The 12,140-nt window shown below is 36.7% G+C and overlaps 1 protein-coding gene across 4 annotated transcripts in view; it reads right to left on the bottom strand.

Moving 5' to 3' along the window:
- ZNF592 (zinc finger protein 592) overlaps positions 1–12,140 on the bottom strand; it is a 76,567-nt gene that overhangs the window by 48,257 nt on the left and 16,170 nt on the right. The gene's annotated exons all lie outside the window — the stretch shown is intronic.

Below are 12,140 nucleotides of genomic sequence, written 5' to 3'. Positions count from 1 at the left end.
ATGCCCTACTACATATTCAATCTTTGGATTTGTACCATGTGCTGCTGAAAAAAAGGTACATTCCTTTTTGTCCCTATTCAATTTTCTCTAGACATCTATTAAATCTAACTTTTCTAAAATTTCATTCACTTCCCTTACTTCTTATTTATTTTTTGGTTAAATTTATCTAGTTCTGATAGAGGAAGGTTGAGATTCCCCCATTAATACAGCTTTACTATCTAGTTCCTCAAGTTCCTTAAGTTTCTCTTTTAAAAATCTGGATTCTGTACCATTGATTCAGTGCACTTATGTTAAGTACTGATACTTCTTCATTGTCTATACTGTCTTTTATCAAGATGTAATTACCTTTCTTATCTCTTTTAATCAGATCTATTTTTGCTTTAGCTTTGTCTGAAATCATGATTTGCTACTCCTGCCTTTATTTTTTGTCTCAGTTGAAGCACAGTAGATTTTCCTCCAGCCTTTTACCTTTACTCAGTGTGTCTCCCTGTCTCAAATTTATTTCTTGTAAACAATATATGGTAGCATTCTGGTTTTTAATCCACTCTTCTATCCACTTCTGTTTTATGGATGAGTTCATCCCCTTTATATTGTTATGATTACCATCTATGCATTTCCTTCCATCTAGACTTCCTCTTAAAATCCTGTCCTTTCTCCTTTCACTCTTTCCCTCCATACTAGTGTTTTGCTTTTGGTCACTCACCCCCTTCTCTCTCCCTTATATTACTCCCCTTCCCACCACCACCCTTCTTATTCCCCCTCTTACTTCTCTATAGGATCTTTTTATCACACAAACACCAATTTCTCCCTCCCTCATATTATTCCTCTCCCCACCACTCCCTTTCTTATTTATTCCCCTTCTATTTCTCTATAGATTAAAACAGGATTTTACACTCCAATGAATCTGGCTATTCTTCCCACTCTAAACCAATTCCAATGAGAGTAATATTTAAGTATTACACGTCATCACCCTCAATCTCCCCTCCACTGTAATAGTCCACCAACCCTGCGCATCTTTAGCTGACATAATTTGCCCCATTTTACTTCTCTCTTCCCATTTCTCTTAGTACAATCCTCTTTTTCAGCCCTAGTTTCTTTTTTAATATATCATCCTAAACAGCTTCCTACCACATCCTCTATCTATGTATTCTTCTCCCAACTTCTATGATAATGTTAACAATTTTTAAGAGTTCACTTCATCTTGCTGTGGGTTTCTGACTCCTGTCATTTTGAGGCACTTTTTAAAGATTGGTTTGGAAGGACTGTCAGAAAAGTTTCAGCTTTCACTGCTTCTAAGCAGCCATCTTGGCTCTGCCCTTCCCCCAATAAATATTTCTTAAGTGTAACCAAAGACAAAAATCAAAAAATTCCTGCCCTCAAGGGAGGCATTAAATAAAATTTAAAAATGTATAAAGAGATACACAACGTTGTGATCCTTCATAAGGTAAATGCAAGGAAATTTTGGTAAAGGAGACGCTAGCTGTTAGAGGGAAATTAGGAAAGACCTTATGAAAAAGACAGTATTTGATGAAAGATAGGGATTCTAAGAGGTCAAGGAGGGAGGTCATTCCAAGGATGCAAATAACAGTACAAAACAGATTATGTTAAGTACCTTGGGAGAGACAGACAATTATAAAGCAATTTGGAAGCTAAAGAGATCATATCTAATTGTCTGGGGCATCAAGGAAGATGATAAAAGAAGTAGTGTTTGATTTTGAGGATTTCAAGGATAAGTGAGACATATACAGTTAGAATGAAGTGAAAATTGACAAATATAGTTGAGGTAGGAAGCACAGTATGAGCAGAGGAGTGTTTAAAGCTAAAGTGTTTAGCTTGACATTCAAGGCCATCCATGTTTTACACCCAGACTCCTTTTCTATCTTCTGCCTTTTCTTCAACTACTGTGCATTCTACATTTACATTCTAATGAAACTGCAAATACTTGCCATTCCCAACAAAGAAGATGAAATATGGTTTCAGTCACCAAGATGTTTTGTGGTCTGTCATGTATTTTGCCGTAACTTTTTCCCTTTAGAAAGTAGATATTTGGGTAGTCAGCAGATAATCACCAACCAAGAGAGCTGTTCCTAAGCCTTGGCTCTTTGTTGAAATTGGTGGTCTTAATGGGGAGAACAATAGGGGTAAGGGTAGAAGATAATAAATTAGTATATCTTTGCTTATATTGGGAGCCTGCTTCATTTTTTTTGTTTAAGGATTGTTCTTCATGACGGGCTTTAACTTTTTACTTGAAACATTTTTATTACTCTCTCTCTCTCAGGTTTGCTAAAAGTATATATATTTTTTCTTTTTCCTAGAAGTTATTTATAAACTAGATGACGTTCCTGGGTAGACATGTTTACTGCTTCACATCTCCAGCTATTTTCACCAACTCTTTCTTCTTATGAGAACCTCTCTAAGGTATAATATTTGGCCTATGTCTGGTGTTAGACCAAGAAATCTATTTTTATGATAGGATGAACCTATTGCTCTTTTTTATCTATGCTATTCAGATGTTTTAAATATGAGGATGTAGCCCTTTTCTCTGGGGGCTATTGGCTGATATTTCTATTATGGCCTGTATGGTCTCTTTTATATAAGTGGGGAACTTGGTATAGAGAAAACATGACTTGCTCATATCATTGAAAAGATGTTATCCAAAATCTGTGACTTTTCTGTTTTTGTTTAGACTGTCTTTTCCTGCTCCTAAACTCTCCAATCTCCTACCTTCAACATGGAGTACTATTTTCACTATGGATTGTTTGGGATGAAATATAACATTTTAGGATCATCTTTGTAAAATTCCTTTTTGAACACTTAGAATTATAAATGAAAAGACTGGACATGCTATATCTGGGTTCATGTTTCTTAGGTTGGGATGCTTTTAGATACATACACATGATGACAAAACTAACCATTACCATCTCAATGCAGAGTATTCTCAGATCTACATGTGCAGCCCTACTCCTTTGTTTTTCCCCAAGCTCCCTTTCCATTTCTGCAACAATCTACTTTTATCATCTTCTTTGATGCCCCAGACAATTAGATATGCTCTCCAGCTTCCAAATACTGTTATTTGCATCCTTGTCAGGAAGGAATACTGTACCTGATTCATCCACATCTCTCAAATCTAAACTCTTCTCTCACACAGCTACCACTTTAGCACAGGCATTCATCTCTTCTCACCTAAATGATTACAAGTCTCCCTGCCTAAAGTCCCTCCAACCTGTCCTACACACTGATGCCAAAATAATTTTCCTTAAACACAGCTCAAGCGCATCCAGGGCTTTTCTAATGCCTCTAGGATAAAATACAAATTCCTCTATTTGGCTTTAAAAGCTCTACACAACCTGGCCCTGACCCAGCTTTCCAAAGTCACTGTATGTTATTCTCCTCCCCCCACTCTTTCAGTTAATCAAACTGGCCTTTTCTCTGTTCTTCACACATGATACTCTATCTCCTATATTGGTGCCTTTGCAGTGGCCATTCCCTATTCATAGAATGCACTCCCTTACTTACCTTTGCCTCCCAGAGTCACTCTAAGACGGTGCTCAAGCACCACCTTCTTCAAGAAGTCCTTCCCATTTGTTATAGTACCTCCCTCCCAAGCCACCTTATATTTAACCTCTTTGTGTGTGAGTGTATACATTACTTCAGAGTTATGCTGGATAGACTTCATATGTCCTCTCTGCCTTTTCCATCAAAATATAAAGTCTGTAAGGGTAAGAATTGTTTTAATTTCTCTTAACTCCCCAGTACCTAGCATGGTGTTGAATAAATGCCTGATTCACTGATTGATCTTTAATATAGTACATACAGCAAGACCAGAGAAATTTTTGCTGAACTGAACTGAATTCAGTGTCAGAAGCAAGTAGATGGGGGTGGGGGGGGGTGGGGGGGGGGGGGAGCAGAGCAGCGAGCTGTCCTCAATAAAATTTCTCCCCAAAATGCAGAAAACACGCCAAACTGAATCCTGATAAAGAAATCCAGAAAAGGTCACAGTGGTCCCTTTGTCCAGCATAGCATGACACAGGGAGTCAGAAAAGGTGGTCTGCAGTCACTGGGGATGGGTCAGGCCAAAACCACAACAAATGCAAAGTATACAGTGCCAAGATACTGTGCACTTAGACAAGGGATCCCATATTCATACTTAGTACCTCAGGACAGTGATGGCAAACCTTTTAGAGGAGCAGGTGATGTGAGAAATGTCCTCAGGCACCCGTGGAAAAGGGGAGGGAATCAGCCCAGTCACACATCCCTCTGGCTTTCTAGTAACCAACTCTGCTGGGGCAATGGCATGTACCCACAGAGAGGGCTCTGAGTGTCCCCTCTGGTACACATGCCGTAGGTTCTCCATCATGGCCCTAGGACCTTACAAAGGCACAAGAAAGATATATGCCAAATGGCAACTTTTTCACTCACTACCCAGTTCCAGACCACAAATCCAGGATGGAGTGAGCAGCAGACTTAACCAGAGAGAATAGGTCCCCTGTTAGGAAGATGTTAGATTGTGTAAAAAAAAGGGGGGGGGGAGGGGTAAGAAATAAAAGGGAAAGGAAGAAGTTCAGAAGTAACAGCAAAGTGGCTCAGACCCCAAGCTCAGAATAGGATCTTACTTCCAGCATCTAACCCAGTCTGCAGAGGAATAACCAGAGTAGGAATTCCAGGCCAAAGGGGAATCTATAATTCTCTGTCACTCTGAACCAAAAGAACATTCCAGCTGGCTGAAATGGGCAGTCTAGCTACAATCTACTCTTTCTCATGACCCAAACCCAAGTCAGCAACTTGTAGAGCTCAGATAAGGAGCTCAACAATCAGATTTTACCCAGCATCCACTTTGGGGCAATGAAAGTGTACATTCAGTCCCTGAGATTGTGAAATAATACTACACTTAATACCCCCAAGCTATTATGGAAGGAAACTCAAGGGGAAAAAAAGAAGAAAATGACTCCAAAATATGAAGTAATACCTCAAAAGAATAACAAAGCTTGGTCTTAAAAAGGTAGAATTCCTGGAAGAAATGAAGCAAAAGTCTGGGGGGGGGGGGGAGTTTTAAAATCTTTTTTATGAAGTTAATGAGAACACTTGAAGAAAAAACTGGAAAAGAAATGAGAGCTATGGAAAAAAGAACTGGAAAGAGAATTAATAGGTTGGCACAAAAGGTACAGAATCTTGCCTAAACAACAAAAACACTTGAAAATCAAGATAGACCAAACAGAAGCCAACGATTCCATGAGGCAACAATAAATATTAAGACAGTCAAAAAGCTGAAAAAAATAAAGTATATCTCATAGAAAAACAACTAACCTAGAAAATAGATGGAGGAGAAAAATGTAAGAAGAATTGGACAATATTAATGTCATGATCAAAAAAAGACTAATTTTTCAATAAATCTTAAAAGAAAATACTCATATCTCTTAGCATCAGAGGGCAAATAGAGAGAATCCACCAGTCACCACCTGAAACATACCTTAAAATTAAAAACTCCTAAGAATATTAAAGTCAAAATTCTGAGCTCCAAGATTAAGGAAAATACTATAAGCAGACAGAAAAAAATCCAAATACTGAAGTTACCACAATCAGGATCACACATGGCTTAGTAGCCATCACTATAAAATATCAAAAAAATTTTTGAATATATTCTATAAGGCAAAGGAAATGGACTTACAGCCAAGAATAACTTATCTAGAAAAAGAGTATACTATTACAGAGTGGTAAAAATAGACCTTTAGGGGACATCTAGGTGGTTCAGTGGACAGAGAGTCAGGTCAGGAAATGGGAGGTCATGGCTTCAAAGCCAGATTTAGATGCTTTCCAGCTGTGTTTTATATAAGTAATTGGGTGTTAATACTACTACTAATAATAAAAAATGTGTTGATTATGACAATAGATGCTAAAAAAGTGTTTTTTAATCCAACACCCATTTCTATTAAAAACTCTAGAAAGCATATAAACTGACCTTTCCTTAATATAGTAAAGAATATCTATACAAAACCAAGAGCAAACATGTTATGTAATGGAGAACCATTAGAGGGCATTTCATTAAGATCAGGGGTAAAGCAAGGCTGCTCATTTATCATTATTACTTTTTAACACAGTCTTAGAAATTTTATAGCAATAATGCAAGGAGGAAAAATCAAAGAAATAAAAGAGAAAAGCAAATAGAATACCAAATTCTTGCTTTTTGCTGATGATAATTCACTGAAACAACTCTAAAGAGTCAACTAAAAATTAAATGAAATGGATTTCCGGGTAAACATGGATGCAATCTAGACGCGAATCTCTTCCTCTCCCCGGCACCTAATGAAATAGACTACCTCAAAAGAGTATAAAATCATCTTTGGAAGAATGGAGGGACTTCGCAGCACCCCACAGAAATGAAGGTACGTGGGGTTTGAACATTGCCACACTATAAGAAGGAGGAAAAGCTTGCACAAAAACTCCCTTCCCCCTCCTCTCCCATGGAAAATAGAGGAAAATTTGATATCCAAACACAGAGAGCAAGAGAAACATGAAAAGGTAAATACGAAAGAAAGGGAAAAGGAGACAAATCTTATCTTTTTCTTTTACACAAACTCTCTTCTATAAGTACTACATTTATATCAAATTATATATATTAATATGTGGGGAAAATGTAATGTGTAACTCTCAAAAATTGTATGCATCATTAGAGTAGTTAGAAGAATCACGCATAGGGAAAGATTGGAGCATCAAGACAATTTGGTCAAAGGTGGGGAAAGAAAGAAAAAGGGAGGGAGGAATCATTGATGGTACTAAGATCTACTTCAAGAAATGGGGGGAGGACAACTAAATAAAATAATCTTTCCCACACAAAGATACACATGGGAAGGGGAGGGGAAAAATTCTCCTATGAGAAGGAGAGGAAGAGAGCATGAAGTGGTATTACTTAAACCTTACTCTCAGTGAAATCAACTCTGAGAGGGAAGAACATCTAGATCCATTAGGATCTTGAATTCTATCTTATCCAACAGGATAAGTGAGAAAGGGAAATTAAGGAGGGGGAGGGGGTAGGGAGTATAAAAAGGGAGTGAAAAAGAAGGGGGAGGGGAAGGGAGCAAAAAAGGGAGGGGCTAGAAAGAGAAGCATATCAAGGGAGGGGACTAGGGGGACTGACCTAAAGTAAATCATTGATTTAAAAGGTTATAGCTAAAGAAGAAAGGTCAGAATTAGGGGAGGATATCAAAATGCCAGGGAATCCACAAGTGACAATCATAACTTTGAATGTGAATGGGATGAACTCACCCATAAAACATAGACAAATAGCAGCTTGGATTAGAACCCCAAACCCTACCATATGTTGTCTTCAAGAAACACATATGAGGCGGGTTGCTACTCACGAGGTTAGAATTAAAGGATGGAGTAAGACCTTTTGGGCTTCAATTGATAGAAAGAAGGCAGGAGTTGCAATCATGATAACTGACAAAGCCAAAGCAAAAATAGACCAGATTAAAAGGGATAGGGAAGGCAAATATATTCTGTTAAAAGGGAGTATAAACAATGAGGAAATATCACTAATCAACATGTATGTACCAAATGGTATAGCACCCAAATTTCTAATGGAGAAACTAGGAGAATTGAAGGAGGAAATAGACAGTAAAACCATAGTAGTGGGAGACTTGAACCAACCACTATCAAATTTAGATAAATCAAATCAAAAAATAAATAAGAAAGAGGTAAAAGATGTGAATTAAATTTTAGAAAAATTAGAATTAATAGACATATGGAGAAAAATAAATAGGGACAAAAAGGAATACACCTTTTCAGCACCACATGGCACATTCACAAAGTCTGATCATACACTAGGTCACAGAAACATGGCACTCAAATGCAGAAAAGCAGAAATAATAAATGAAACCTTTTCAGATCAAAGGCAATAAAAATAATGATCAGTAAGGGTACATGGAGAACCAAATCAAAAATTAATTGGAAATTAAATAATATGATACTCCAAAATCAGTTAGTTAGAGAACAAATCATTGAAACAATTAATAATTTCATTGAGGAAAATGACAACGGTGAGACATCCTTTCAAACCTTATGGGATGCAGCCAAAGCATTACTCAGAGGAAAATTCATATCACTGAGTGCATATATTAACAAATTAGGGAGGGCAGAGATCAATGAATTGGAAATACAAATCAAAAAACTTGAAAGCAAACAAATTAAAAACCCCCAGAAGAAAACCAAATTTGAGCTCCTAAAAATTAAGGGAGAAATTAATAAAATCGAAAGTGATAGAACTATTGAACTAATAAACAAGACTAGAAGCTGGTACTTTGAAAAAAAAAAACAGACAAAATAGACAAAGTACTGGTCAATCTAATTAAAAAAAGGAAAGAAGAAAACCAAATTAACAGCATCAAAGATGAAAAGGGGTACCTCACCTCCAATGAAGAGGAAATTAAGGCAATCATTAAAAACTACTTTTCTGAACTATAAAACAATAAATATACCAACCTAGGTGATATGGATGAATATTTACAAAAATATAAATTGCCTAGACCAACAGAAGAAGAAAAAGAATTCTTAAATAATCCCATATCAGAAAAAGAAATCCAACAGGCCATCAAAGAACTCCCTAAGAAAAAATCCCCAGGGCCTGATGGATTCACAAGTGAATTCTATCAAACATTCAGAAAATAGCTAATCCCATACTATACAAACTATTTGACATAATAAGCAGAGAGGGAGTTCTACCAAATTCCTTTTATGACACAAACGTGGTACTGATTCCAAAGCCAGGCAGGTCAAAAACAGAGAAAGAAAACTATAGACCAATCTCCCTAATGAATATAGATTCAAAAATCTTAAATAGGATACTAGCAAAAAGACTCCAGCAAGTGATCAGGAGAGTCATTCACTATGACCAAGTAGGATTTATACCAGGAATGCAGGGCTGGTTCAATATTAGGAAAACCATCCACATAAATTGACCACATCAACAAACAAACAGACAAAAATCACATGATTATCTCAATAGATGCAGTTTAAAAAGCCTTTGATAAAATACAACACCCATTCCTATTAAAAACACTAGAAAACAAAGGAATAGAAGGGTCGTTCCTAAAAATAATAAACAGTATATATCTAAAACTATCAACTAACATCATCTGCAATGGGGATAAACTAGATAATAATTAATAAGATCAGGAGTGAAACAAGGATGCCCATTATCACCTCTATTATTTGACATTGTACTAGAAACACTAGCAGTAGCAATTAGAGAAGAAAAAGAAATTGAAGGCATCAAAATAGGCAAGGAGGAGACCAAGTTATCACTCTTTGTGGATGACATGATGCTCTACTTAAAGAATCCTAGAGATTCAACCAAAAAGCTAAATGAAATAATCAACAACTTTAGCAAAGTTGCAGGATACAAAATAAACACACATAAGTCATCAGCTTTTCTATATATCTCCAACACAGCTCAGCAGCAAAAACTAGAAAGAGAAATGCCATTCAAAATCACCTTAGACAAAATAAAATACCTAGGAATATATCTCCCGAGACAAACACAGGAACTATATGAACACAACTACAAAACACTCTCCACACAACTAAAACTAGACTTGAGCAATTGGAAAAACATTAACTGCTCATGGGTAGGATGAGCCAATATAATAAAAATTACCATCCGACCCAAGCTTCTTTATCTATTTAGTGCTATACCCATTGAACTTCCAAAAAATTTTTTTACTGACTTAGAAAAAATCATAACAAAGTTCATTTGGAAGAACAAAGGGTTAAGGATTTCCAGGGAAATAATGAAAAAAAAAATACAAAGGAAGGTGGCCTTGCAGTCCCTCAAACTCTATTATAAAGCAGTGGTCATCAAAACAATTTGGTACTGGATAAGAGACAGAGAGGAGGATCAGTGGAATAGACTTGGGGTAAGTGACCCCAGCAAGACAGTATGACGACAAACCCAAAGACCCCAGCTTCTGGGACAAAAACACGCTATTTGACAAAAACTTCTGGGAAAATTGGAAGACAGTGTGGGAGAGATTAGGTTTGGATCAACGCCTCACACCCTACACCAAGATAAACTCAGAATGGGTGAATGACTTGAACATAAAGAAGGAAACTATAAGTAAATTAGGTGAACACAGAATAGTATACATGTCAGACCTGTGGGAAGGGAAAGAATTTAAAACCAAGCAAGACATAGAAAGAGTCACAAAATGTAAAATAAACAATTTTGATTACATCAAATTAAAAAGTTTTTGTACAAACAAAACCAATGTAACCAAAATGAGAAGGGAAGTAACAAATTGGGAAACAATTTTCATAACAAAATCCTCTGACAAAGGTCTAATTACTCAAATTTATAAAGAGCTAAATCAATTGTACAAAAAATCAAGCCATTCTCCAATTGACAAATGGGCAAAGGACATGAACAGGCAGTTTTCAGCCAAAGAAATCAAAACTATTAATAAGCACATGAAAAAGTGCCCTACATCTCTTATAATCAGAGAGATGCAAATCAAAACAACTCTGAGGTATCACCTCACACCTAGCAGATTGGCCAACATGACAGCAAAAGATAGTAATGAATGCTGGAGGGGATGTGGCAACGTCGGGACATTACTTCATTGCTGGTGGAGTTGTGAATTGATCCAACCATTCTGGAGGGCAATTTGGAACTATGCCCAAAGGGCGACAAAAGACTGTCTGCCCTATGATCCAGCCATAGCACTGCTGGGTCTGTACCCCAAAGAGATAATAAGGAAAAAGACATGTACAAGAATATTCATAGCTGCGCTTTGTGGTGGCCAAAAATTGGAAAATGAGGGGATGCCCTTCAATTGGGGAATGGCTGAACAAATTGTGGTATATGTTGGTGATGGAATACTTTTGTGGTAAAAGGAATGATAAAGTGGAGGAATTCCATGGGGACTGGAACAACCTCCAGGAAGTGATGCAGAGTGAAAGGAGCAGAACCAGGAAAACATTGTACACAGAGACAGAAACACTGTGGTACAATAGAACTTAACATATGTCTCCATTAGTGTCAATACAATGTCCCTGAACATTCTGCAGGGATCTAGGAGAAAAAACAATATCCACAAGCAAAAGACAAATTGTGGGAGTAAAAATACTGAAGAAAAGCAACTCTTTGACTACAGGTGTTGAGGGGACATGAATGAGGAGAGACTAAATGAACACCCTAATACAAATACAAACAACATGGAAATGGGTTTGAATCAAGGACACATGTGATACCCAGGGTAATCGTGCATCAGCTATGAGAAGGGTGGCTGGAGGGGGAGAGGAAAAGAAAATGATCTTCATTTCCAAAGAACAATATTTGAAAATGACAAAATAAAATAATGTTTAAATTGGAAAAAAAATTAACTGAAATAATAAGTTCAGCAAAGTTGCAGTATAAGGCATTCAGAAATATCAACTACTATAAAAACATTCTTTATAACAGCATAGATCAAAATAATTGTTGAATATTAATGTTTCAAAGTAAAGCCAATATAAAAAATTATTAAACTACCAAAATTAGTTTACTCAATTCCACAACAAACTAATAAAAGATTATGTTCATGGAACTAAGAGAAAAATAACAAAATTTATGCAGAGGAACAAAAGGTCGAGAATGGAAAAACGATGAAAAGAATTAGAAAGGAAAGGGGTCGATCTATAACAGATATCAAATTAAATAACAAGTAATATCATTAAAATATTTTATTAATGTTTAAGAAATCGAGAGGTCAATCAGTAGAACAGATTAGGTAGAGAACATAAAGAAGTATGGTGTCCAATAAACCCAAACACTTTGGTTATTGGCAAAAACTGCTAAAAAAACTGGAAAGTAGTTTGGCAGAAGTTAGGGGATGACAAACATTTCACATAGTATACCAAGATAAGTGCCATATGGATACATGGCTTTACGGATGACATCATAAATTAGAGGTGCAAGGAAGAAATTATCTTTTAGATCTATAAATAATTGAAGAGTTCGACTTCCGGGTAATCATGGCTGCAATCTAGACGCCACATGCTTCCTCTCCCCGGCACCGAACGAAATAGACTACATCAAAGGAGCATAAAAATCACCTTTGGAGGAACAGAAGGACACCCCAGTACTCCCAGTACTCCACAGAGGCGAAGGT

Source organism: Monodelphis domestica, chromosome 1, assembly GCF_027887165.1.
Source record: "Monodelphis domestica isolate mMonDom1 chromosome 1, mMonDom1.pri, whole genome shotgun sequence".
NCBI classification, from domain to species: domain Eukaryota; kingdom Metazoa; phylum Chordata; class Mammalia; order Didelphimorphia; family Didelphidae; genus Monodelphis; species Monodelphis domestica.
The sequence above is the reverse complement of the archived record's forward strand: the minus strand, read 5'-3'. Positions and strand labels throughout refer to the sequence as shown.